Source organism: Trichogramma pretiosum, unplaced genomic scaffold (assembly GCF_000599845.2).
Source record: "Trichogramma pretiosum strain Unisexual culture from Peru unplaced genomic scaffold, Tpre_2.0 scaffold53, whole genome shotgun sequence".
Taxonomy (NCBI): domain Eukaryota; kingdom Metazoa; phylum Arthropoda; class Insecta; order Hymenoptera; family Trichogrammatidae; genus Trichogramma; species Trichogramma pretiosum.
This window is the reverse complement of record NW_019641626.1, coordinates 364,391-388,689: the sequence shown is the minus strand read 5'-3', so window position 1 is coordinate 388,689 and position 24,299 is coordinate 364,391. Positions and strand designations below refer to the sequence as shown.

Here is a 24,299-nt window from a genome sequence, read left to right as displayed (position 1 = left end):
CTTGAATTTTTTCAAATTTTTTAATTGAAGGCGATAGCATCTATGGATAAAAAACGCTATTTTTATGAAAAACGGTTCCTGGAACCCAGAGGTTCCGGTAAAAAAATTTGAAAAAATTTTTTTCGAATTCCTTGTCAAATTTTAATAAATTTTGACGGTCGCAAAACTTCGATTGGAGCTTCCTAGCTCATTCTAGAGCATAACAAAGATTCGAGCGAAATTCTGAAGAAATTTGAAAAATAATGTAATTGTGATGAACGTCTTCGGCGTCGGAAAGTTCAGAACCGATACAAACAAAAAAGCCTCTCGTAAAACTATTCGCTCGACTGTAATTGTATCGAAATCGCTGCGCATCGCACACGATCGCCTCGAGTTTCCCCCGGCTCGCGCAAAATTGCAAGAGAGAACGAGAGAGTCTCGTTACACGCTCACACTCACACACACTCCCGATTAATTGAGAAATTAGATAGTTCATATACGTATACGTAGATAGATATGCACGAGGAGGCGCGCAAACACTTAAGGGGGTTGCTGCTGCTCCTGCTGCGCTTTCTGCTGAATAAGACTAATTTTCCGGCCTCCCCCGAAGTTTCGTGCGTTGGCAAATTACCCGCCCCGCGGCGACACTCACGCCCGCGGTCGACGTATATATTGTTATACGTTGGTACGTGAGCGCCACGCCACCAGCCCCCGCTATTTCTCCGAGATATACGCTTATGAATTATTATTGTTATTATTATTTTCCTTTTCTTTTTTCTTCGAGCGTACGTTTAATGAATAATACTCACGCCGCTGTATACGCATATGAATTTCATATTCTCGCTCATCAAATAACATCTGTAATAAATTGAACGTCTTTTTATTTTGGAGAGAGGAGCAAAGAAAAAAATAGATAGAGAGAGAAAGCATAGTGCAGGTGAAAAAGTTTGTTATTTGAATTTCAAAGCAGCAAAGACTATTTAGCATGTTGAGCGGAAAAAATCTCTTCTCTCGACCCCCTCATCTTCGAGCTTCTTTACCTCTCTCTTTCTCTCTCGAATGCGTATAATGCAGATTTTCACCTCTTCGCGTTATACACATAGCAATTCTCTCTCTTTCTCTCTCGCTCACTTGAAAGTGCATTCGCGCACCTGCACTGCTAGAGACAGAGAGAGAGAGAAATGCATGCAAAATTTTCACTATAAGACAAATAAGTTATGACTTAATATGAATTATAGAAGCGTCGTTTCGCTGGAGATTGCTTTTTTTCCTCCTTTTTATCTCGGGCTGAGCGAGAACTAGCGACGACGATGACGACGACGACAAAATAAAAAAAAAAAGGATGTGCACGCGCGAGAATCAAATTCGAGGCGTGCGCAATCATCGAAATCGCGACGGAATAAATCATCTCGAGCAAAAGCAAATATATACTCGAGCTCGCAGCTGTAGTTATGCACTCCGCACCTATATATACCTACTGCTACTACACACATATACTAGACGCGACTGCATATATAAAACGGCCAAGTCAAACGAGCGCGAAAATTTCAACTCTCTGCATAATTGCTCGCGCTGCTGCTGCTGCTGCTGCTGCTGCGGCTTGCGCTTTTGTTTCGTGTAAAAAATTTTTCACTCCTTTCCTTCTTTTTTTTCATCGCGCAGTTTTCGACTATGATGTGTGTGAATATAAAGAGCAAGCCGAGGAACGACGAAAAATTGTTCCGCGATTTTCTTTTATTTTCAAACTACAGCAGCAGCAGCAGCTTCTCTATTCTCATTCGTCAGCTGTCAGAATTCACCTGATGCGTTTGTGTGAGTGTGTGTGTACATGTGTGTTGAGCCATATGCTACCTTCTTTTCTCATTCATGCCTACGCACTATAGCTCGCAAGTTTGATTTTCTGCACCTCCTGTATTCGTTGCACACTGAATACTATATAGTAGTGTGTCTATACACAGAGCGCTTGAAAACATAAATTCGAAATTCAGTAAATGCGATTTTTTGCGCAGCTGTAATTCAAAATTAAACCGTTGGAAATTAACTTAAATTTAATGTGTTATTAATCCACTTTTTTGTGTTAATATTATTAATCTGATGTATTGTGGTCTGGTGTATGCTTTAAGTTACAATTGTTCTAACATTTATACAATTTTTACAAAATAAAAAAATTAATTTAATTTCAATAATAGCTAATGTCCATTTTTACCGCTAGGTGGCGAGAATCATGACGTGCAAACCGCAAGTGACAACTCATAGATAATTGTACAAGTAAGAGCTTTATTTCCAATAAAATTAACATTTTTCATTTTAGAACTCAAAGTAAAAGTGATTATTTAAAGTAATTGCAAAATTTTGAAAATCATTAAGTAGCTGAATGATTTTCGTATATTAAAGTTCAGAATTAATTATATCAATGAATATCATGCTTGCAGCGAAACATACTTCATACAATTTTTTTTTAAATTTTCCAAACGTATAGTTTCAACAGTGCAGTCGTACTATCAAAACAAAAAAATATGTTTCACTCATACTTTATAGCTTTTCTATTGGAAAACATAATACTCATTAGCGTAATTTGCTGTTCGCAACGGAAACAAAAACTACGGTAATCCGATAATCTCGATTCAATGCAATTGAAATAAGCTACTTTTGTTAAAATGTGTACCGCTCCAATAGAGGGTGAAAAAAACGAAAAAAAAGAAAAAACAAACTAACCCACATTGCGACACGATACATGATATACGCTCGATCGAGGCAGCGAATTTTTATATCGGATTATCAGTAAACACGATTTCTCAAGTGATCCCCTTGCGAGAGCCCGAAGCTTAGGAGTTTTTTTATGTGTGGCGCGAGCGCGCGAATTTTCTCCGAAAACTCTCCGACGACGACGACGACTGCCGGATAAGAATCTCTCTTTCTCAGCAAAGCGATAAGATACATACATAGAAACGATGTACAGACTTGCGCTTGGTACTTTGGAGAAAAATCGACGCGCACCGGTGTTAGAACTCCAATTTTACCCCGAGCTCTCGTACCGACTCACGTTGAAAAATAATTCGTATAAATCAGCTGTTCGGCTACTGCAGGTGCTTTTATTGCCACGCGGCTGTCGCATACACGCTTAATTTATGCACAATGGACTTGTGATTGAGGATGCGAGAAATCGGGGGATTTCCTCGCTCAAAAATAGGCAGGCTAGAGGCTGCGTGAAAACGTTTATTTTTCAATTTGTTATAATTTTCAATTTCGATGAAGGCGTGTAAGATCGTCACGTTCAAAAGGCGTTAATTAAATGCCCCGAGCACGAACGAAGGCGCGAAAAATACATTTATATAGAATAATGAAAAACTAATCGATTTCCCCAAAATAAACCGCGCTCATTCCAATATACTGTACTATTTACGTGTCAACTGCACATTCATCGCGCGAGCGCGTGGTCATATTTGCATGGCCAGTGCCGCACGAGCTGCATAATATTAATTGCTACAATGGTTTTGAACGTCGTCGGGGTCGTGTGGCTTGATATTTTGCGAGGGAAGAGTACATACATACATATAGCCCCGAAGCTCGTACCGAAATTCAGGCTAAAAACCCGCAGGTATCTATTTTGGCGCGCTGCCCAGAATAACCGCGCGTCGCGCGCGCCCGGAGTGTCCGACCATTCGTTGACTTCTATCACAGACTCGCTGCATATAGTATCATAGGTGTCGGCCCCTCGCAAACCGAGCAACGATTCGCGCGGATTATATTTCTTTCTTTTTTTGGTCGAAAATCAACGCGTTTATCAAGCGATATATTGTAACGAACGAAAATTTCATTTTCGAGTATAATATTTGTGTGGTCAAACAGTAGTAGTGGTGCAGCAGTGCACCGTGTGCGGTGTATGAATATTCAGCGCGGCGCGTGACTCGGCGCCGCGGCCGGAGATTATTAATACATGTATTGTGTGTGTACCTCACTGCTCGGTGCAGTGAAACATTTATACGTCGCGCCGAGAAAGCGGATTTTATATGTCGTGCTGCATGGGCCATACATACGTCGCGGGAAAAAAGGAGCACGAAATCAAGAATAGGAAAACGTATTATGCGACGTCTCTGGAGAGAAAGGCATCGCGGTTCGTTTTGTGTATACGTATACTACACGTACGTGGAGGCAAATCCTTCGCCTTGAGCGTGAGTGGACCTCCTCAGGAACAAAGGTACCACATAACGCGAAACGACCCCACGATTTTTTTTCTCTTCCTCCTTCTACTTTTTTTGGTCAAATGTAACCTGTAACGCGTCTTTATTCTCGCTCCACCGGTTAAAAAGCGAGCCTCGGGATGGAGGTAGAGATGTTTACCAACGAGCCGCGCATGAATATTCATGCCGAGGAGCAGCGAGCATTGCACGCGTGGGAATAAGATAGCGTACGAGAGCTTGAATTTAATCTATTCTCTTTGTTATTTCAATCTATGCCCCGTCGAATGAATCGGGAGAGCATCGATTTTGAATTGTAAATGTTAGTTGAAGGTCGATTTTCAGAAAATAATGGGAAAATTTGAAGAAATTTTCTCTCGATTAAAATTGACTACGGAATCATGAAAAAAAAATAATGATCGACAAAAGCGTAACGAAGCTACAAAAAATAAAGAAGCTGGTGGTTTTACTGAAAAATTTCCGGTATCTCGCTCTCTCGTTGGGGCGGTTTATGTGCACGCTATCATCGTGTATACCACACCCCGCGCGCTACCTGATCGTAACGACAGAGAAGACAAAATAAAATATACAGGTGAATTCGAGTCACGTTGAACATCTCCCGACAACTTGATGACCCGTATACGTACACCAGCTTTTTTTCTCTTCTCCTTTCTTTTGTCGTCTCTCGTCTTCTAAGCTCAGCGTCCACCTGTATTATTATTTGTCTTCCGGATCGCGCGAGCTCAGAAGCTCGTCGTTTTTTTTCTCTTTCGATTATACGTAGCAAGTCTCGCGTTTTATATAATATTTTAGACCGAAAATATTCCATAATCTGTATCACATGTTTAGTAACGAAATCTAGGGTTACGGGCTGGAAGGGCAAATAAAAATTTCCCTCCATCATATAATACGCGCTGAGCTATATGCATTGGAGAAATTTTTTTCCTCCACGCGCGCGTGCATACGAATTAATCGCGACGCTCGCGTATTCAACTGACCGCATAAAAATTGTTAACGAGGGAGGAAATGCGGACTGCGCTGCGGCTATCGGATTGTGTGCATGAGGCTGCTGCCGCTGCTGTGTAGTGTAGTTTGCGCGTATACAGCACGTAGAGCGTTATATATACCCGACCATATTGTTGACGATGAAAATAAATTGAAACTTCCAGCTCGGCGAGGATTGTAAATTAAATAAATTGGTACGTAAAAAGAGAAATGGAATGAAAAAAAAAATACATTCGAGCTTAATCAGAAAAGACCCTGACTCGTATATTTTTACAAATCTGTGAGGTAAATATAGCATCTTCGTTTAAGAATTAAATCTCATGCGATTTAATGAAATATATTAATCGCGTGAAAAGCATAGAAATACTACGCGTGACGAAAAATGACGACGCCAACTACGATATCGAGCTCACGAAGTATTTCATTTTTACATTCGGGGATTTGTAATACATGTACACGTTTTGATCTCGCGCTCAGCTCGTGTACTAAATTTTTATACGGCTCGCAGCACTCGTCTCTAGTATACCTTGTACACAGACGAAAAGTATAGCGAAAATCCTTCGCGTTTCATGAAGCGCGCCACGACAGCCACCAGCCTCGTGTACAGCTCTGGGGATGGCCTTGATGCTACGTATATACACATATATGTGTACTGACAACAACGAGATATACATCGTTCGCTCACGTATATATACGTATGTGTGCGCAGTGCACCCGCTGCGAGCCTCGAGGCAGTGCAGAATATATGACTGATGCGGTGCAGCAGTAGTAGCTTTCGGGCTTTATATGCGCTTAGATGACATCGCGACTTTTCCGACGGATCACTTTATGCGCGTATACCTATACGTGTAATTTTTTTTTTTTTTTACTAAGGTGTGTACGTGTGCGCTATGATGTATCTACGACGTAATAAATTTGAGCTCTCGCAGCAGCAGTAGCAGCAGAAAGAGGCGAATATTTTTTGTGACATGCTCTTTTGCTGGATATATCTAGGCGACGCCTGCCACGCTCTAGATTTAACCTTCGGTTTTCGTAATTATTCCCGATCAAATGAGAATTCTCTGTATCTAGTCCGGAGTGGATATACATTTTTTACTTATCGCCCCGGCACTACTGCTGCTGCACGTACATGTTCAAAGTCGTAAATTCAAAATGTGAATTCGTATCATATATATAGCGCGCGAACTCATTATTTTTCCGCAAAAAAGAGAGAAAGAAGGCGACCTCAGGACTAATTAAAATTTCATTCTGAATTATTCGAAATTATACGTGACTAACCAATGGAATGCTTATAACCCGTGCGATATAATCTAGAGCCATCCCCTGCCCCCTGCCCACCCTCTTCAAACCCGCTCAAAATCAGCAAACTGGACAGAAAATATCGTCTCGAACTTTTTTCGAGCGCGAAAATTTATATTATCCGCTACTACTGCTCTCTGTGCGTGCGCGAGTGTGTGTGCTGTGCGCTGTGTTCCAAGCCAGCAAGAGAGCTCGATTTTTATCCTCTCTTTCTCTCAGAAATCTTTGCTGAGCAATAAAAATCGCGACAAGTCATGCGATAAGAAAAACTCCAGTTTATGAAGTACTGATTCGCCGCTTTGTTTTTTTTTTCTCTCTCCCTCTGCTTCTTTCACCCTCTTTATACTCGTGCTCGCGCGCGAGGCTGCAGGGGATAAAGTTTCCCGTTGAAAGGCATGAAAGAATGACGGACATAATTCACCCGTCAGCCGAAAAACGTGCTATATGTGGGCCGGTGGTGCGAGAGGCAGAAAAAAAACCTACTTGTCAGAGATTAGAACTCGTGTATAAGTTTCTTTCGAAACATCATTTATTAACCCGTGAACTTTTCCCCACACCCAATAATCCGTCTTGTAAGCTGAGGATTTTCATAATTTGTCATTTCAGCTGGGATTTCTTTTTTTTTTTTTTTTACATTTGTCTTGACGCAAAAGTACTAACTAAGGTTTTTTTCTTTCTCGCTTATATTTTTAATACGACATACGCGAGTATAACCTTGAATAAAAGATAAGCATTTTTAGCCAAAAAAAAAAAAAAAAAATAATAACATCTATCACAAAAATTTACGTTATCACGCGTTTATCTCTTTATTTCAATAGGTCAATCACACTCTAAAACCCCCTACTCATACTTTTTTTCGTTTTGCCACGGCTATTCAGTATGTTGCTTCCGTCAATTCTATCATGGAGTACTATATCGTTCGTTTAATGAAAAAATTTCCATTTGAATTAGGTTGTAAGTTAAAATTAAAATTAACTTAAATTTATTTCATAAGGTTCTACAATAAAAATGATAAAGTTTTTGGGTTCAGGAGCAGTTTAGGAAAGCTGTAATTTTTCGCTTAGAATTTCACGTGAAAATTCTTAGCCCGGCCGCCGCGCGTTATTCTTTTTTTAATCGTTCAATTTCTCACTCGGTGTAAAAGGGCCTATAAATAGCATCGCATAAATAGTACGTAAATTCCGTCGGCGGACATAAAAGAAAACACCTCGGAGAAAGGATCGCACTTTAAACTCGACCCGATAATCTATGGCACACGAGAAAACGATACTTAACGATGCATTCGTGATCGAGGAGCGGAGCTCAATCATTCGATGGATAGAGCAACACAAATGCGAATCGCACCACCGCACACCTCCACCCACACGGAGAGACGAGATATAGAGAGAAAGAGAAAGAGAGTGCGAGAGACAGCGCACGAGAGCGACGGTGACAAGTAGTAAAGTTTGTATAGTACTTCAGAGTTGCAATCGAACACTTTGCCCCCTCACCCTACCACCGGTTTCGAATTGTCGAATAGGGAAATAAGTTTACCGCTTGGAAATCTTAAAACAAACCGACGAAGTAATGCTATTTCAAAGTGTCGTACAGTTTACGAGTTTTTTTTCTGTTTCTTTTACCTTTTTTTCCTTGTTTCCTGCAATTTTTTGTTGTTGTTTTTTTTGTTTTCACCGAGTTGAACACAGGTCAAGCCCATAATTTTCGCGTGTCATTACCCTCATCGGGGAGTGCAGGGCAGAGCAACAGCACCAGAGAACTAGAAAGTGCTGGGGAAATTGCTTAAACACGGCTTTGCTTTCCAAGTCATACTTCAAACTCACGTGTGGTAATGTGTGTGTGTGTATGTGTGTACGCGCACCGCTCGCGCCAGGAGAGAAGTATATGTGGAGAGTTAATATCTTAAATTCAAATATCTAAGAGTTAAATTTAACATGACCGATTAGATTACTCATTTTATAAATTAAAAAAAATTAGTTCAACACGCTCGGCAATTAATTGCGCATTCATTCATTCGAAAAAGGTCATTTTTCTCTCTGATAAATTTCGTTCTTTTATTTTTGCCGACGCGGTCCATCTTCAAATATATATAATCGCATGACTCTTTTTCGGATAAAACTCGCACGAGTGAGACCATTCGAAGAATTTTTTGTTAATACCGTAGCGCAGTGCGTCTATTTGAATTTCAGATCTAATTCCCTCGAAGTCGTGACAAATTTTCTTGTTGATAGTTCCACTACCAGCTAAGTTTGTTCCACTGTTAAGTTTTGTTTGCTCGCAGAGCTCGTGCATCCGACAATACAAATAGTTCAAGGTCAATTCGGATACTGCATAAACCATGCCTTTATACAAATATTTGCCGTCTTTCCGTTTAAATTAAGATTGTTACAAAGTAGGAACTATTTGCATTGATATTTCGTTGACGTAATCTTACTTGACTCGCCAATACTTGTCCAGTGCTCGTTTAATGCAAAATCAGATTCATTGTTTTACAAAATTGCAATCACACATCTGCATGGAAAAATGAACAAAAAATATTCAACTCTGTACACAAATCCAAAAGTTTCATGGAAAATTAATGTTATAATGCTAATTTATTTGTTGTATTATTGCTTGAACAATAAATGAGAATTGCATCATAATTGAAGCAAGTTTCCACCGCTAGATGGCGAGTACCTTTACCTGTTAATCTGCAAGTGGTAGAGTAAAAATGATTCTTTAAGTCAAAGCAGGGTTATGAAAAGGGTCAGTAACGACAAGCCCTGTGGAAACGTTGGCCATGAAAATGTTTTTTAATACGTACTTTATTTTTCATCAGTCATTTCGTAACTGGTAAAAAAACCGCATCCTCGCTCTTTATTCCTTACTATCTCTGCCTTACTAATGAATTAGCGCGCTGGCTGCTCCTCTTATATCGCGGTTCTTTTTTTCGAGTTCCCCCCCGCAGCCTCGCGTACAAAATGAATTATATTAGGAAAGCGCGTCGGGCGATTAATGCGCCGTCGCGAGCGTGCAGGGGGCAGGGGGGGGGGCGCCAATCTTGCCCGCAGCTTTTGCCCGAGTTGTGCACTTCGCACGACACGCCGAGCGCGCGCGCAGAGTGGAACTTGATGCGAAAACTCAATTAGCTCCACGCGGCTGTATACATATATATGGATATATACGAACGGACTATGTGCTGCCGCTGCTGCTGTGCGATGCTTCTGGCGGCTTATATACCTAGACATATGGAAACACGATCGAGTTGCCCAATTTTCAACGCAATATCGCGTAACCATCTGTGTAGGCTTATGTGCGCGTCATGAGTGTATATGATTCGAAAATTGCCCCAGCTATACGTACACGCTGCAATAAGCTTCGTTATAGTTTTTTTATACGCGCGAGTACGTATGTTCATTTACCAAAAAATTTAACTACGAAGCTCGTAATATACAGCGTCAGAAAGTAAAATTTGACTCTGTTACTTTTTTCTTTCTTTTTTTTTTTATTTAAACAAATATCAGAGCAAACGAACGAGATGTATCACAAAAAAGCTTGTAAATCGCTTTGCCACGCACCGTACAATACCCTGTCTTTCCATCATTTTAAAATCATGATATATATAAAAAAGGTATTGCAGATACCGCTGCAGAGTCACGTTTTTCGAGTACTCGACGGCATTTCAATCCTTAGTTTTTCACCAGCTCGCTCGCTTCTCTTTTTTCCAGTGCCCTGTGTACATATCGTATATATAATATGAATGCATTTCCTTCTCGAAACAATAAACCCTCGAGTATCAGCTGTACACTGTATATTTCGCGTTTAGTTCGCCTGCATTTTTACGCAACAGCCTTTTGTCTACTTAGCTCAGCGCGCGCGCGGGAGAATTCATTACCAACTTTTTACGGCCAAGTTGGTTTACAGAATAAAAATTATGATAACCCAGCGAGAAGTGAATATAATAACAATAACAAAATACACAATGCGGGGGCGAGGGGGAAGAGGTGTGGAGGAAAGGCGAAACTTTTTTGATTAAATAAGAAAATCCACAAGAACCTACTTTGAATATTGGACGCAACACATAACTGCCACGGCGCTTCGTGATCCCTCGCTGAGAAAGTGCATTATATGTGTGTGCGTGTGTTTGCGTAATGCGAAACGACTCTTTTGGCGTTCTGGAACATTTTTCATTTAATTTGCGCTCGCGCGTATATATACATTATACAGCGCGTTGAATTACTTATGGAGACAGCTACCCCACCGCCAGCACCCGCGCGTATAAGACAATAGAAGTATTAGGACGTACATTATGCAACCGACTCCGCACCGCATTGCCAACCGAATGAGATATATTATTTTCCGTTTTTAACGCACATCCATTCTCCTTTCGGACGCCTCGGAGTCGATTATTTTTAATTTATAATATCGAATCTTTTCGGGGCGCGCGACCGTATACGTATTACCGGTGCTCTCGAGCGCGCGCCAGTTTGCTTCCGTGCGTGCGACAATTTATTTCAGCTCCGTTTCGTTCTGCGGGTCGTCGTTTGTATTCGTTAATACGCATAGACCGAAGATTCGAAATAGTTCTTTGAGAGCAAAAATTTTACTCGTATTTACCCTTTTTACTTCTGTTATATCCCGAGAGAAAGAAAAACATAATAAAGGAGAAGAAACTTAAATCTCGCTACGTCGGTTCAATTTTTTTCACTCGCCTTGCGTAAAAGAAGACAAAAAAAAAGTTCAATGGAAGGGAAGTGTACGTATAGTCGTATAGAGGACGATTCTCAACTTAAGACTTTTGCAGGCGCGCCCGGGAGAGTGATTTTATTCAAATGAGGGTGAGATTTTTAAGCTTGCTTAAATTGCCGGGGAGACATTAGGCTATTTCATACTCGGCTATATATTGTCAAAAGCGTTGTTGAACGTGCTCAGCTTTTTTTTTATGCTTAAAATAAAGGGAAAATTCAAAAAGTTTTATCTCATTTTCTTGGATTTGCATCGTCTGGGAAACAGCAAAAAAAGAGAGAGAGAGAAAAGGTGGGATAGTATATGCAGACTAGTGACCCAGTAAAAGTAAGCTTCTTGCGCCGCGCACATAATATTTATCTCAACGTGAAAAAGATTTAAGAATTGTGTGGCGCGACTCGCGCTCCCTTCCCCGCAACACACGAAAGAAATGATAAGGATTTCTTTTTTTTTTTGCGGGGCACACGTTTCTTCTCGCTTTCCCAGACGCGTCGCATAAGAAGTCTAGCAGATGAAGCAGCAGCAGCGTCTAGGTATATACGGATAGCTCGTGGCGCGCGAGGTAAAACTTTTCAAACGCATATACCCTTATCTCGTCGAGGACCTGTGCGGCGCGCAAAACTTCCAAGGGCCCATAAATGTAATTCAAGATAATGCAACGTTCAAGCTTGAGTCATTTACGCTATAATTCAACCTCCGCGGCGCACTCGATGTAACTCGAGTTACGCTATACATATATTTTCTCGCGAGGGAGGGATCTTAACTGCTCATGAATAACATAATCGTCGATGATCAATCAATCGGGTCTAAAGTTACTACCCCCGAAGAATAATTGTTTAGGCTCGCGCTATAAAATTTCATTCGCTCGCTTGCGACCTTGGCGCGGTGAGCTTGCAGCTATGCGAAGCTTGGAGGGAGCTTTTTGAGAAATCGTTGACACGTGCTGGGGATGGTGCGCATCACACACACACACACACACACACACACACACACATACAAACGTATATAAAGCTCGAATTTCTCTCGTTTACTCACACTACCTCGTATAATATTGCACACGTTAGCCTTGAAAAGTTCCCGCAGTGTACCAACTACGTATATCACGAGCTTGCGCTCACTCTCTGTGTGCAGTCATACGTGCTCAACGACGTGTTACACAGAAAGAGCGAGAGAGCGAGACTATAACGCAAGCTCGTGATTCTACTACTGCTCTATGCTAATGTTGAGAAAATAACGGGCGACGGATTTGCATCTTCCATTTTCATATAACTGCAAGCGAGAGTTTACGTACGTATGTATGTGCGCACGTCTTGGGTAACGGACTTTTCTCGCTCTCCCTTCGACTAAACTATCAAGTCAAATATTAACCTCGGCGATGTAGCTGCAGCATATTATATAGAGCAGAGGTATGATCGAGCGCGGAATTTCTAGCCGCGTTTATCGATCCCGCGCGCGCGCCCGCTCACACGATTGAATAGTTTCGAAGGGAAACTTTATAAGACGTATAGAGCTCGCGCATAACAATAACTATACGCGAGTGGATGCACACACACATACACGGACACACGGACACACGGACACACCCACACGCGAGTATAGGTTTTGTCGGCAAGCCCCCCGATATAATGGAGCGTGCTGGCTGGGGGGTACTGCACACGTAATGTAGTAGCGCGAAGCAAGAAGAGCTTCTGGCAATTAAGCTTTCAACTGCAATAATCCCGGCAAAATTTCGCGCGCGCGCAGCCCCCGGAACAACAGCAACAAATGCACATTCGCGAGCTACCGCTAGCTAGAGAGCGATTCGAACCACCTGATGTTCTCTATACTGTGAACTGTATACCTCTCGAGTGTGTAGTGTATATACCAACGACCATCTAATAGGACTTTGCGCTACAACCACACACACAGACAGACACACGATTCGAGGGATAATTAGGTCGCTTAGTCGTTGCAGTCGTCGTCACTGATGCCACACGTGCGCCTCGCGACTATATATATGTATACTGCACTTATACAGCAATGCACGGGACGACGACGACGACGACAATTTCGAGAGGGGCCTGGGAAATTCTATTGTTCAATCAAAGCGAGAGTGTCGCGCAGTGTGTGTGTGTGCGCGCAAGTGTGTGCAGACTAGAAGCAGCAGCTGCTGCTGCTGCATTGATGCGGGTATAATACAAGGCGAATATGAGGATCTCTCGTTCTCTACCTCGCTCGACAGAGAGAGCAGCTAGTGTTCTCTTAAGTGTGAATTTAGGCAGTATCATAGATGCGAAAACGACGACGACGAGTGTGTGTCACCTGCAGCGTGAACGATGATAATGCGATGAAATTTCGGCTTCTGCAGCGGTGAGACTATATAATGCAGCGCAGCACGTCCGACCCCCCNCCCCCGAAAATCTTCATTTATTCTGAATTCAATTTATCACGATTTTTTTCTCAACTGAAACTTCTTTGCACGCGTTACGGGTGCGAGGAGGAATAAAGTCGTGAAAAACGAGTGAACGAGAATTTCCGGCAAAAGCAGGTTAACGCGTTTAATTTTAATTAATTAAATGAGTCAAATCAATTTTAATGGCGGTGTATTAACAACTGCACCATGTGGAATAATGTTAAATAGTAGAAAATCCGCCCGCTTCTTATATGCACTGGTGTAGTCTACTCGTTTGTGGGAGTGCGCTATGAGCTCCTTGACCACCTAGCGGTCAGAAGCGGAAAAAAGTAATTAGCAAATCTAGCATTCATCGGAAACAAAACTGAAACTCCACCATTCTTTTTTTCATTTATTTGAATTGATAAGTCTCTTTTCTCTACTTTCTATGCTCATAGATTGAATCTATTAATATTTTTCGACTTTAATTTTGAAGGAATTATAACTGGAGTTTCACTTTTTACAGCTATTATATTATATTATTGATCTATTGATTTAAAAATTAGTTGGATATTTTTGTAGTAAAATGAAGGGATTGATAAATCAAAATTTTTTTTGTTTTGCAACAAGATTGATCATAATCAAAAGTGTTACATTTGATTATGAATTTTTTGGTTCTATCAATAGATGGAGCATTGTAAACTCGCAAGTGATAGAATAAATTCCAACTAATATCCATAGATTTTCCAATAAATATCATACTTTTTGGAAGATGCTCATTATCTTCATTATCAAAACTCCCGACCACGAAAGCAGATCGCAGCGATTACATAATATAAAAGTGGATATTATTAACAATATTTCAATCTCGCGATGTAGCTCGAAGTTATACGCACACGCATACAGACGTCCGATCTTCAGCCGTATACACGTAGCGGTATAGGCTTTGGGATACTCGAAGCGTAAATAAGACCTAATGCTCGGGCGCCGAGCATTGTAAATCAAAATGTGTGCGTGTGAGTGCGCGTGTGTGTGCGTACGTGTATACTTTTGTACACATATACGAACGATCTTTCGGAGCTTATACCTGTCGGATGTGGAACGCGTAGTTGCTCGAGCTTATTGCTCTCCCTCTCTTCTTTCAACAGTGCGCAGCTCCCGGAGTTGGAAAAGCTGCCGACAATATAAAGCTCCTCCTTTCTATAGTTCTTATGTTTCGTATTTATTAAGTTCGTCGAGGTACGTTGCTTCGAGTCTGACAGTGGTATACACCAGCTACGTATGAAAATTGAGCCGAGTGACGAGAGGCCAAATGAGCTTGCGTCGATTTTTTAAAAATTAAAGTTAGTCAAAATTAATTTTCTCTCAAACCTTTTTTGACAATTAATGCAGATAGATCCGAACGTATTAATTTCATAACGAACGTTTGTTGTTCGCCGAGTCTTCATTTTTCTGATTGTATATCTCACAGTATCTATACCAGTATCAATCGATCGATCGCATCGTTTATCAATCTCGAAAACGTTCCGTCTCGTTAACATCGTCGCGCACGACTCGAGCGAAGCTTTCGACGATTTTCGCGCGGGCGTCGAAAGAGAAATCTACTCGAGGGCTGAAAAGAACGAGTTAATGTATTCGAAAACTTTAGCGGAAAGTCAGGGAAAAAACAGAGAGAGAGAGAGAGAGAGAGAGAAAAACGAGAAAAGGGACAAGTGGCTCGACACTAGTTACCGCGCTTAATTGTCGAAATACACACACTCACGGACTCGTGTGTCGCGGCTTGCCACTGCAGTTTTCTACTGCCACTGCTGCTGAAAAGGCCATTGTCGGCTCTCAAAAGACCCACACCTACTTGTATGCACGTGTAGCTTTCTCTGTGCATACATAAATACATACGTGTATATAGAGAGCCGTCGCCGCTGCCGCCGCCAGCAACGAGTAGTCCGTGTATCAATGTTTTGCAGGTACTACATTATGACCTTGCGCAGCAACACCTCCAGACGTGCTGTACCTGCATATATATACGCTCCACTTTTTCAACTGTACACACACTGGAAACTTACAAATATATACATGTATAATGCACTCGGAGCCGTGCCGAAAGTAAGAGGGGTGGATTTTTTTAGAGTAAAAGCGATGTGGTACGCCAGCGCGTGTAAAGCGCGTGCATTTTTTCGCCGCGCTCACACACGCACACTTTGCGTTAAAAGTATTTTTTTCTTCTCCCCTTTTTTTCGTACTTACTTACAAACGACTCGCGACAGAGACCGCCTTGAGAAGAAGGCGAAAGAAGAGCTGCGCGGTAATAGCACGCGGCAATAGCAATATAATAACGCCAAGATATGAATTTCAAGAAGCTCGACGCACTACACTCGTCATGATATAACATTCGCGTTGAAGATGAAGGAAAAAAGAAGAAGGAACGAGAAGAATAGGTATGAGCGTGGATGGAAAAAATGAAGGATAGAGAGCGAGCGCGGAAAGCGTAAGATGGGAAAGTAGCTTTTTGTCTGGGCGCTCGCACAAGGCAACGAGAGTAGATGAGAGATAAGTCATGGCGGGGAATATGGTTTTGAGAATGAATTTTTGCGAGCTGCATATAAACCACTCGTGTATATATATGTGTTGCGTGTGCATCATGACTGGGGGAGAAAAAGAAAAGACGGCTTTTCATGCCGTGTATACAGAAAATATGCATGCATATATTTATGTTTGTATCGGAGCTTATTTTCCATGAATAACTCGAGCGGGAGTGTCGTAGCAACTTTTCTCAGTGTCTCTGTGGTGTGCGGGATTAATTATCACATCGTTGAGAATTTTTTTTTCGCTTTCATCATTTGTGAATCGCTCGTCTCGACTAGGTCCTCGATGACATTCATTTATATACACTCTGTGCGCCGCTTTAATCCGAATGCGGAAGAAAACTGAAAGAGCTGCTGCAGCAGCACATGCCTTCGAAGCATCACGGTATGGTTAACGTTTTTTTCATTTAAAGACGCGCGCACTTGAACTCGTCTTCCCAAAAGAGAAATGAATTGACTTATAATATATTCGTCGCGGGACTATATAGCGCGTGAATATGGTCGAGGAGCGATATGATTTTTAAAAGCGCATTAGCAGTCGTTGCGAGCTCTTGAATGTATACTGTGTTTGTATCGATGAATGAAACTATATATACTCTGGTAAATATACGCAACATTCTTTTGCTAGTATCAGGCCAAAAAGTATGTTCGACATAAAAGATAAATTAGAGCTGGAAATTTATACTAACTAAAATAGTGTAATGTTTTTTTCAATATTTTGTGGCCAAGTAATGTTTTACATGTTTTAATAATCATTATATGACTAAATTAAATTCTATTAAACCAGCCGAATTCGGATATCCCATAGGAATGCGGGAAGTACTTATACAATTATTTTTATTCTACCACTAGCAGATTTACAGCTAATAGTACACGCCATCTAGTGGTGGGAGCTTATACAGTTGCATTGAAAGTTGCTAATATCTGTAGTCTAAATTTTTTGAAACATCATTTTTATTATTCGTAGGTAGTTTAAAATGCGTTTGATATTTACAAAAAATTAATAGTTGTAATATAAAATCGCGAAAAATTAATCAATTAATGTTTACGTACCTTAGAACCGTTAGCACAGTTATTCCAATAAATTTTGGTCAATAGAAAATTATTAATGCTGAACATTTCTATCTAGGTAAGTAATATACACGCTAAAAAATTAAAATTAAATTCTCTCGAGCGATCTTGAGTCAAAATCAATCTATCTCGAATAGCACGGAACGCGGTATGTAATTGACCCAAGATATATACCACATCTCTCGAGGGCGCAACTCGAGCGTTTGAGTGGTAAATATGGCACGAGTAAAAAGTAACTCGCACTTACACTTAATTCGGGGGCTTTTATATAATAAACTACTGCTAGACTTATACTCTCTCTCTCTGCGAAAGCTAATCAAGTCAGCAAAACTTCTCGTTTCATTCATCAAGTTCAAAGAAAATGCGCATACAAAGTTTCCTCACCGCGCCGAAAGTAGCGTTACACACTCACTCACGCACACATCTAGATTATATATACATTTATACGTAGAAGATATATATCAAAGTTGCACTTAAATCTGCCTCGTAATTTATTTTGCCAGGGAGCCGCACGAAGAGAGCTGAGAGAGAGACAAGAGGGGAGGGGAGCGAACGAAGTGAAAGAGCGCCAGAACGGGTCATAAATAATTTCTCGCGCGATATTTTCACAAAACAAGCCCCCGCGCGCGCGCGAGGAGTGCTGCTTAAAAAAAAAGTTGTCTCCTTTTATTTTCACCCGTCGTTTTCACCCGCCGTTTGATAAGGCTATTTTCAGCGCCTCGATGCATATAATTTCTGTCGCGCGCGCGGAACTTTAGTCGAGGTGTCAACGACACGCTCGATCAAACTTCGACGAGCGTGCAACGTATTGCTTGCTGCAAAAGTAGGAAGAGAGCATGCATAAGATTTACAACACTGTCATTAACATACTTTTACCGATGCTCCTTTCTTTTTTCTTCTCGAAGAGCGATACTTCTTGGAATTTTTTTTGGTACACGCGTACACGAGCTATCGATGTTAATGCACGGCGTATACATGGTTATAAGGACAAGAAATAGAGAGTGAGAGAGAAGTATGTGTATACGATGGATGATCGATGGGAAATCGTTAGCGTTGCATAAATAACTGCTCTCTCTCTCTCTCTCACACACTCGCATTCGCTGTATACTCCCTCGCACTTTTGGAGCAAAGGATTTGGCAGGCTGCCCACCGCACCGTGGCGGCGTTCTTCGTACACACATACATTGGCATGGTGATCGCGCGTGTACGTATATACAACGCACACCACCGATCCGCTACAAGCACTTACTTGCCAAGCGAAATATGAATCCTAGCCCGTGTGTCTACGTGTGCGCGGGTGGATGGAAAGAGAAAAAAGTTGCGCTACACACGCAAACTCACGCACGCGGGGGGGGGGGGGCCGGGATTTTNGGGGGGGGGGGGGGCCGGGATTTTCGAGTTTACAAGACTCGACTCCTTTTTTTCGGTGGTGCTTCTTCTTCTTCCATATAATACCGTGCGTGGGGCCGAGTCGAATCGTTAAACTGCACACGGACAGCGTAAAATGCGCAAGTTTAAATCCGTCGTATATCTAGCGCGCTGCTTCTACGATACGGGGAAAGGCTTTCACATGTAGTTTGGTGCACACGAGTAACGACTTTGATGCAAGCAGTAAGTTCTAAGGAGGTGAGAAACGTTTTCACGAGTCGACGCGAGAGAGAAAAAGAGATGGAGAAAAGACGAGAGACAAATTAGGTCTGTAGACTGTAAGGACAAAGAGAAAAATTGTATTATTGATATTAGAAGGTATCGTGAAAGTCTTTAATGGTACTTGACGGTTAAAACACGCGTAGCGCGTGTAAATTTTTTTATTTGTGTTTTGAGGTTAGTTTAAGATTTGCAAATAGTAAGTTTCAAACGCGCTTCGCATGCGTCAATTTTTTTATTCGTGTTTTGAGTTGAGGTTACTTAAGTACTAACTTTCTGTTAAGGAGATTCGGGGGTCTCAGAGGGCGACGAAGCGAGACGTGAGGGGCTCCTATATTCACCGTGTTAATAAATCAGAACTGCCAACTTCGAAATAACACAAAATTATAGGTTTTTTCAATCAACTGGCACACAATTATAGCTATTATTATTAATTATATCATTTTGATGAGTTCTTTTCGATGTCTTAGGCACAAAACAATATTCTATTTGCCATTAGAGTCGAATGAGCACATATTTTTGTTGTTCTAGCTCATTTGTTGGTTAGGATACGCACAAATGACCCACGAATTTTTACACATAACAATTTATTACTCGATAACTAAACGGTCGATGAACTTTTTTTTGCAGTCAAATTATTCTTTATTAAATTTCCTATATGTACGTATTTTTTTTCTATTTAGTTTTTGTTTTCTTACACAATGTTTATGCCCATTGAAAGTCGAAATTTGATGATTTCTCGTAATAAAACCATGTTAAAAGGTCAAATATTTTTTTTTATCATTTTAACAAAATTTTGGCTGTTCTCATTTTTATAACTAAAATTTTTATAATTTTTATAACTAAACTAAAAATGAAATATAAATTTTTGTATTAGACTATAAGTATTTTATTTCGCATGTGACTTATATACGATTAATTTTACTTCGCCACTTGCATATTTACAGGCCAAGGAGTACTTGCCATCTACTGGTGGAGGCTTAAAGTTGTTCCGTGTGATTCATACGTTTATGACGACGAATTTTTACCTATTTGCGCGATTGTACGCAGTTTTTATTCAATTAGCTAAAATGTATCTAAACTTCAGTAATTTGTCGGACATTTTTTTTTCTATATTGTATAACAATACAAATCATAGAATAGTTCGTAACTAAAGGGATGTTCGATCGATTCAACAAAGTTTCTATTTTATCGACATCGACGACTAGAATCAGTCCAATTCCTTAGTTCCCTTTGTACTAGCGGCGCATAGCTTAGGCGCACATGTTCTTTCTAAAACACATGGCTTGTACAGCCACTTTCTAATTACTCTCTAAAACGATCAGTACACGTTACGCCGCCGCATCGTGAATAACGCAAAGTTGAGCCTGCATCATAAGCAATTTTTGGGATAAAAAGTGAAAAAAATTGTAAAACATATTTAGTTCTTGTGTGCCGTGTGTGTGTAGGTGAGTGTGCAAAACGATGTTTTTGTTCGCCAACGAATCCAGTCTAATTCAAATCGACGACTTCAATTTGGAGCACATGGTTCAACTTAATCATAAAGAAATGAAATGTGTGATTTTGAAGATGTTGCGTGATAAAGTCAATTGGAAGATCGTAGACGATAGATTCCAATGTCTCAGGATGCTATGTTCCTTTAGCAGCAATTGGTGGAGTCCACTTCCTAAACTCGATGAGATTTTTCGGCCGAAAGAGATAGACTTACTTCTCACGGATTCTCTCGATTTTTGCGAGACTCAAGAAGGTATAAATCCACAACTACTCATTGACTTCATACTTAGGAGCGGCTTCGAGGACAAGCCCGAGCTCGACGATGCAGGCGAGCCAGTGTTGCGTCGCGACACGGCCCTGCTCTGGGCAGCCACTCACAGCTCCAAGCAGATGGTCCGTGAACTATTCCAAATTTACAACAGATACGATCTGAACTACACGGACGAACACCATCGGACGCACTTCCAAGTGGCCTGCCAGTACGGCTTCGACGACGTGGTCGAGAAATTCCTCGAGTCCGGCCAGGATCCGAATTACCACGCGGACGAATACCCGCCGCTGCACCACGCGCTGATCGACAGCGGCGACACGAGGACGATCGAGCTGCTGCTGAGACACGACCGCACCGATCCCAACGTGACGTACCAGCACGGAACGACGCTTCTGCACTCGATTGTCAAACAGCGAGCGGCCGGCCTCGGCGTCCTGAAGTTATTTTTCCGGATCAACGACGAGCTGGGCCGGACGGTGCGGCTGGACGTGGTGGACGATTGGGGATACACACCGCTCGTCTTGGCTGTGAATCACGGCCACGAGGAGACGGTCGAGCTGCTGCTGAGACGAGGCGCCGATCCGAACTTGGCTCTCGAGGACGGCAGGACGAAGGAAGGCCAAATACCGCTGGGATACGCCCTGATGCACGGATACATGTCGATAGCGAAGTTGATGCTGGAGAAAGGAGCCAGTACGAATGTTCCCAATGCAGTAGGATCGACGGCTCTGCACATGATATGCGATAGCATGGTCCTGGTTCTTGATCCCGACGATAACTTCGACGTCGAAGAGTTGGTGGATATGATATTCGAGCTCGACGGTGACAATTATCGGACGGCCGACGAGATCGACGCCCGGGACCATGAAGGTAATACGCCGCTGCTCTTGGCTGCGCGCCACAGCAACGCGACGGTGATCGAGTCGCTGCTGAGACGAGGCGCCAATCCACGTCTGGCCAATGCCGAGAGATCGACTTGTCTGCACCTCATTTGCGGCAGATTGGACGGCGACGGCATACTCGAGCCCTTCTTCGAGGCCGTCGGTGACACGGAGCAGACGGTGAAGATCGATGCCCGAGACAAGAGAGGCCGTACAGCGCTACACTTGGCTCTGCGACACGGCAACGACGACGCGGTCGAGTCGCTGCTGTTGAATGGCGCCGATCCGAACTCGGCCGATTTGGATGGATTGACACCTCTTCACGTTATTTGCAGCAAATACCATAGAAATGATTACGGCTCAGCGGAGATCTTCCTCAGGATCGTCGACCAGCTGCAGACGACGGTACGAGTCGACGCTCGGGACGAGAAGGATCGGACACCGCTGCAATGGGCCGTGATAAGGTGTAACGCGTACAACGTCCATTCGCTCCTGAATCGCGGCGCTGATTTGTCTGATTTCGTTTTCCCGACCGAGAGTCACTTACACGAACAATTTCAATTGTACAGTCGCGTAACGCCTGTACTAACATTAACAGTGACATCCAATATGCTGGCCGTCGTCGGCTGCCTGGAGGAAGCAGGATACGAACTGGAGCTGAGCGAAGCCCTGACGATCATGAGACTGTTCGAGAAGTACGCGACTTCCGAGACTACGGAGAATCTCGATGAGTTCCCGATTATTTTGCAGTGGGTCGACGAAAGACGTCGAGCCGAACAGGCAAGGTTCGCGGAAATGGCGAAAGAGATGATGGTGACTCCCAGCGTGTCGCTCTACAACCTGACCCAGTTGCCGCGCGATCGGGCGATCCGCCTGGTCACGCATTGGGACTACTTCAATTTCGAGCACAATAACGATGTATGGAAGCTGCCAGCCGGACCTCGGCAGGCTTGCGCCAAGCATCTGAGCGAGATAATATCGAGAAGATTTTATCTGGAATGGGCGATGGATCCTTTTGTGGAGCTGATACACAACCGACTGCCGCTTATTTGCTGCGATATGATTCTGGAGGAACTGACGAACAAAGATTTGTTCAATATTTGCTTGGCCTACGATTTGTCTTGTGATGACTAAGTTTCATTTTTGTAGCCATTACGATTCAGGGACAAAAATTTGAAAAGATATACAGAATGGCTGCAACTACATTTAATCATAAACAAAAAAACTTAAACTTTGATACATATAATAAGGAATAAAATAATTTTTTTAATTGTTATAATTTTTTGTGTAAGAATTACTGTTATTATTGAAATTAATAAAAAAAATTTAATTTACTAATATACTTAAATTTTATTTTTTTGTGCTTTAATTTTATTTCCAAATTATTTTAAAAAATTATAAAAAAAACTTTTCGAATCTTACAACTGTTATTATACAGTTACTCATCGATTTTTAAATTAAATATTTTTTTTCTTTAATTCTATCTACATTCAAGTCTTGGGACTCATCTATTACTATACAAGAATGAAAAAAACACACACACCTCGTAATAAACATTCTGCAACCGAAGTTGCCACTAGTATTTTATCATGTAACGATAAGTTTTCTTCAAAGTTGAAAGCTACGTCCTCTTATTCATATTTACGTGAACCTGTGTAAAAAATCTGCATTTTCTCGCGCGGTAAAAAAGAATGAGAATAAGACAAAACGCGAACGCGATAAAGTAAAAAAAAGTCATGAATCGCGTCAACAAGATATGAAAACGCTCCATGGGCAATTTTCTTTCTTTTTTTCCCAAAGAAAAATAAAAAACTTCTGCAACCCTTGGCATTTGGCATTTAACTCTGCTCTTACGTGTATAATTCGAGAATTTAAAATCCCTCGGTGGAAAATACGATAAAGGGGGCAGCGCGCGCGTCGAGCGGATTTCTCAGAGAACGCAGTAGGTTACATTTTCTAAAACGTTGAAATAGCTGAGACGTAAAAGCTCGGCCTAGGCGTGCTCCGCTTGTTTTGCAAAATTTAAGCGCCAAATGCGATTGAACGAGCGAGGAAGAGAGAGAGAGAGAGAGAATCGGTACGATGGGTTTTTGGTCGGAAGATTTGCAACACGCGTATTACGCATAGTCAAATTTAATGCACAAAACGAGGCACGAATACATACATACATGCGTAGACTTCGAGCTTTGCTAATTAACCAACGTACCCAGTCCACCGTTACGTAACGATATAAATCATTAGCTCGGCATAAATTAGGTCTACGCGATAAACGCAATTAGCTCAATTAATCATCGTAAATCGATCCGGTATAAATGATCGTTATTAATGGGATAATTATTCCGGTAAATAAATATTTTCTGCTCCACGCAAAAGTATTGTATGTATCGACGCTAATGTCACGCTTACTTTTTTTCCGGTGAAGTAATTATGAATTCCATCAAAAGTCACCCTATCTGTAAGTAATACCTCGACGCAAAATCCATACTTTGAATGAAGACCTTTTTTTACTGCTGCCGCTACTGCTGCTCTTAACAATCGAGAAATCTTTACGCAAACCTCGATTCTCATTATGATAAAGAAAAATCCCTCTTTCTCTCTCTCTTTTTCTTCGACCGTTTTCTTACGATCATTTTTTTTCCACCTCCCGCTTTCGCGCTTTTTTTGCAGTCCTCGTAATTTACTCCCGCGCGATCATCGTCTGAGCATATTCTCGCACAGCTCGAAAGAATAGACTCGGGCAAATATATATATAAAAAAGTATGAAATTTGTAGGATCACAATAGTCATATATATACGCTA

General features: G+C 41.7%; 1 protein-coding gene across 3 annotated transcripts in view; it reads left to right on the top strand.

Moving 5' to 3' along the window:
- LOC106651556 (Kv channel-interacting protein 1-like) overlaps positions 1-24,299 on the top strand; it is a 167,835-nt gene that overhangs the window by 39,151 nt on the left and 104,385 nt on the right. For all 3 annotated transcript variants that reach the window (XM_023459041.1, XM_014370100.2, XM_023459040.1), the window contains one exon: positions 2,192-2,247. The gene's annotated coding sequence lies outside the window, so the exon portion shown is untranslated. The remainder of the gene's footprint in view (positions 1-2,191; positions 2,248-24,299) is intronic.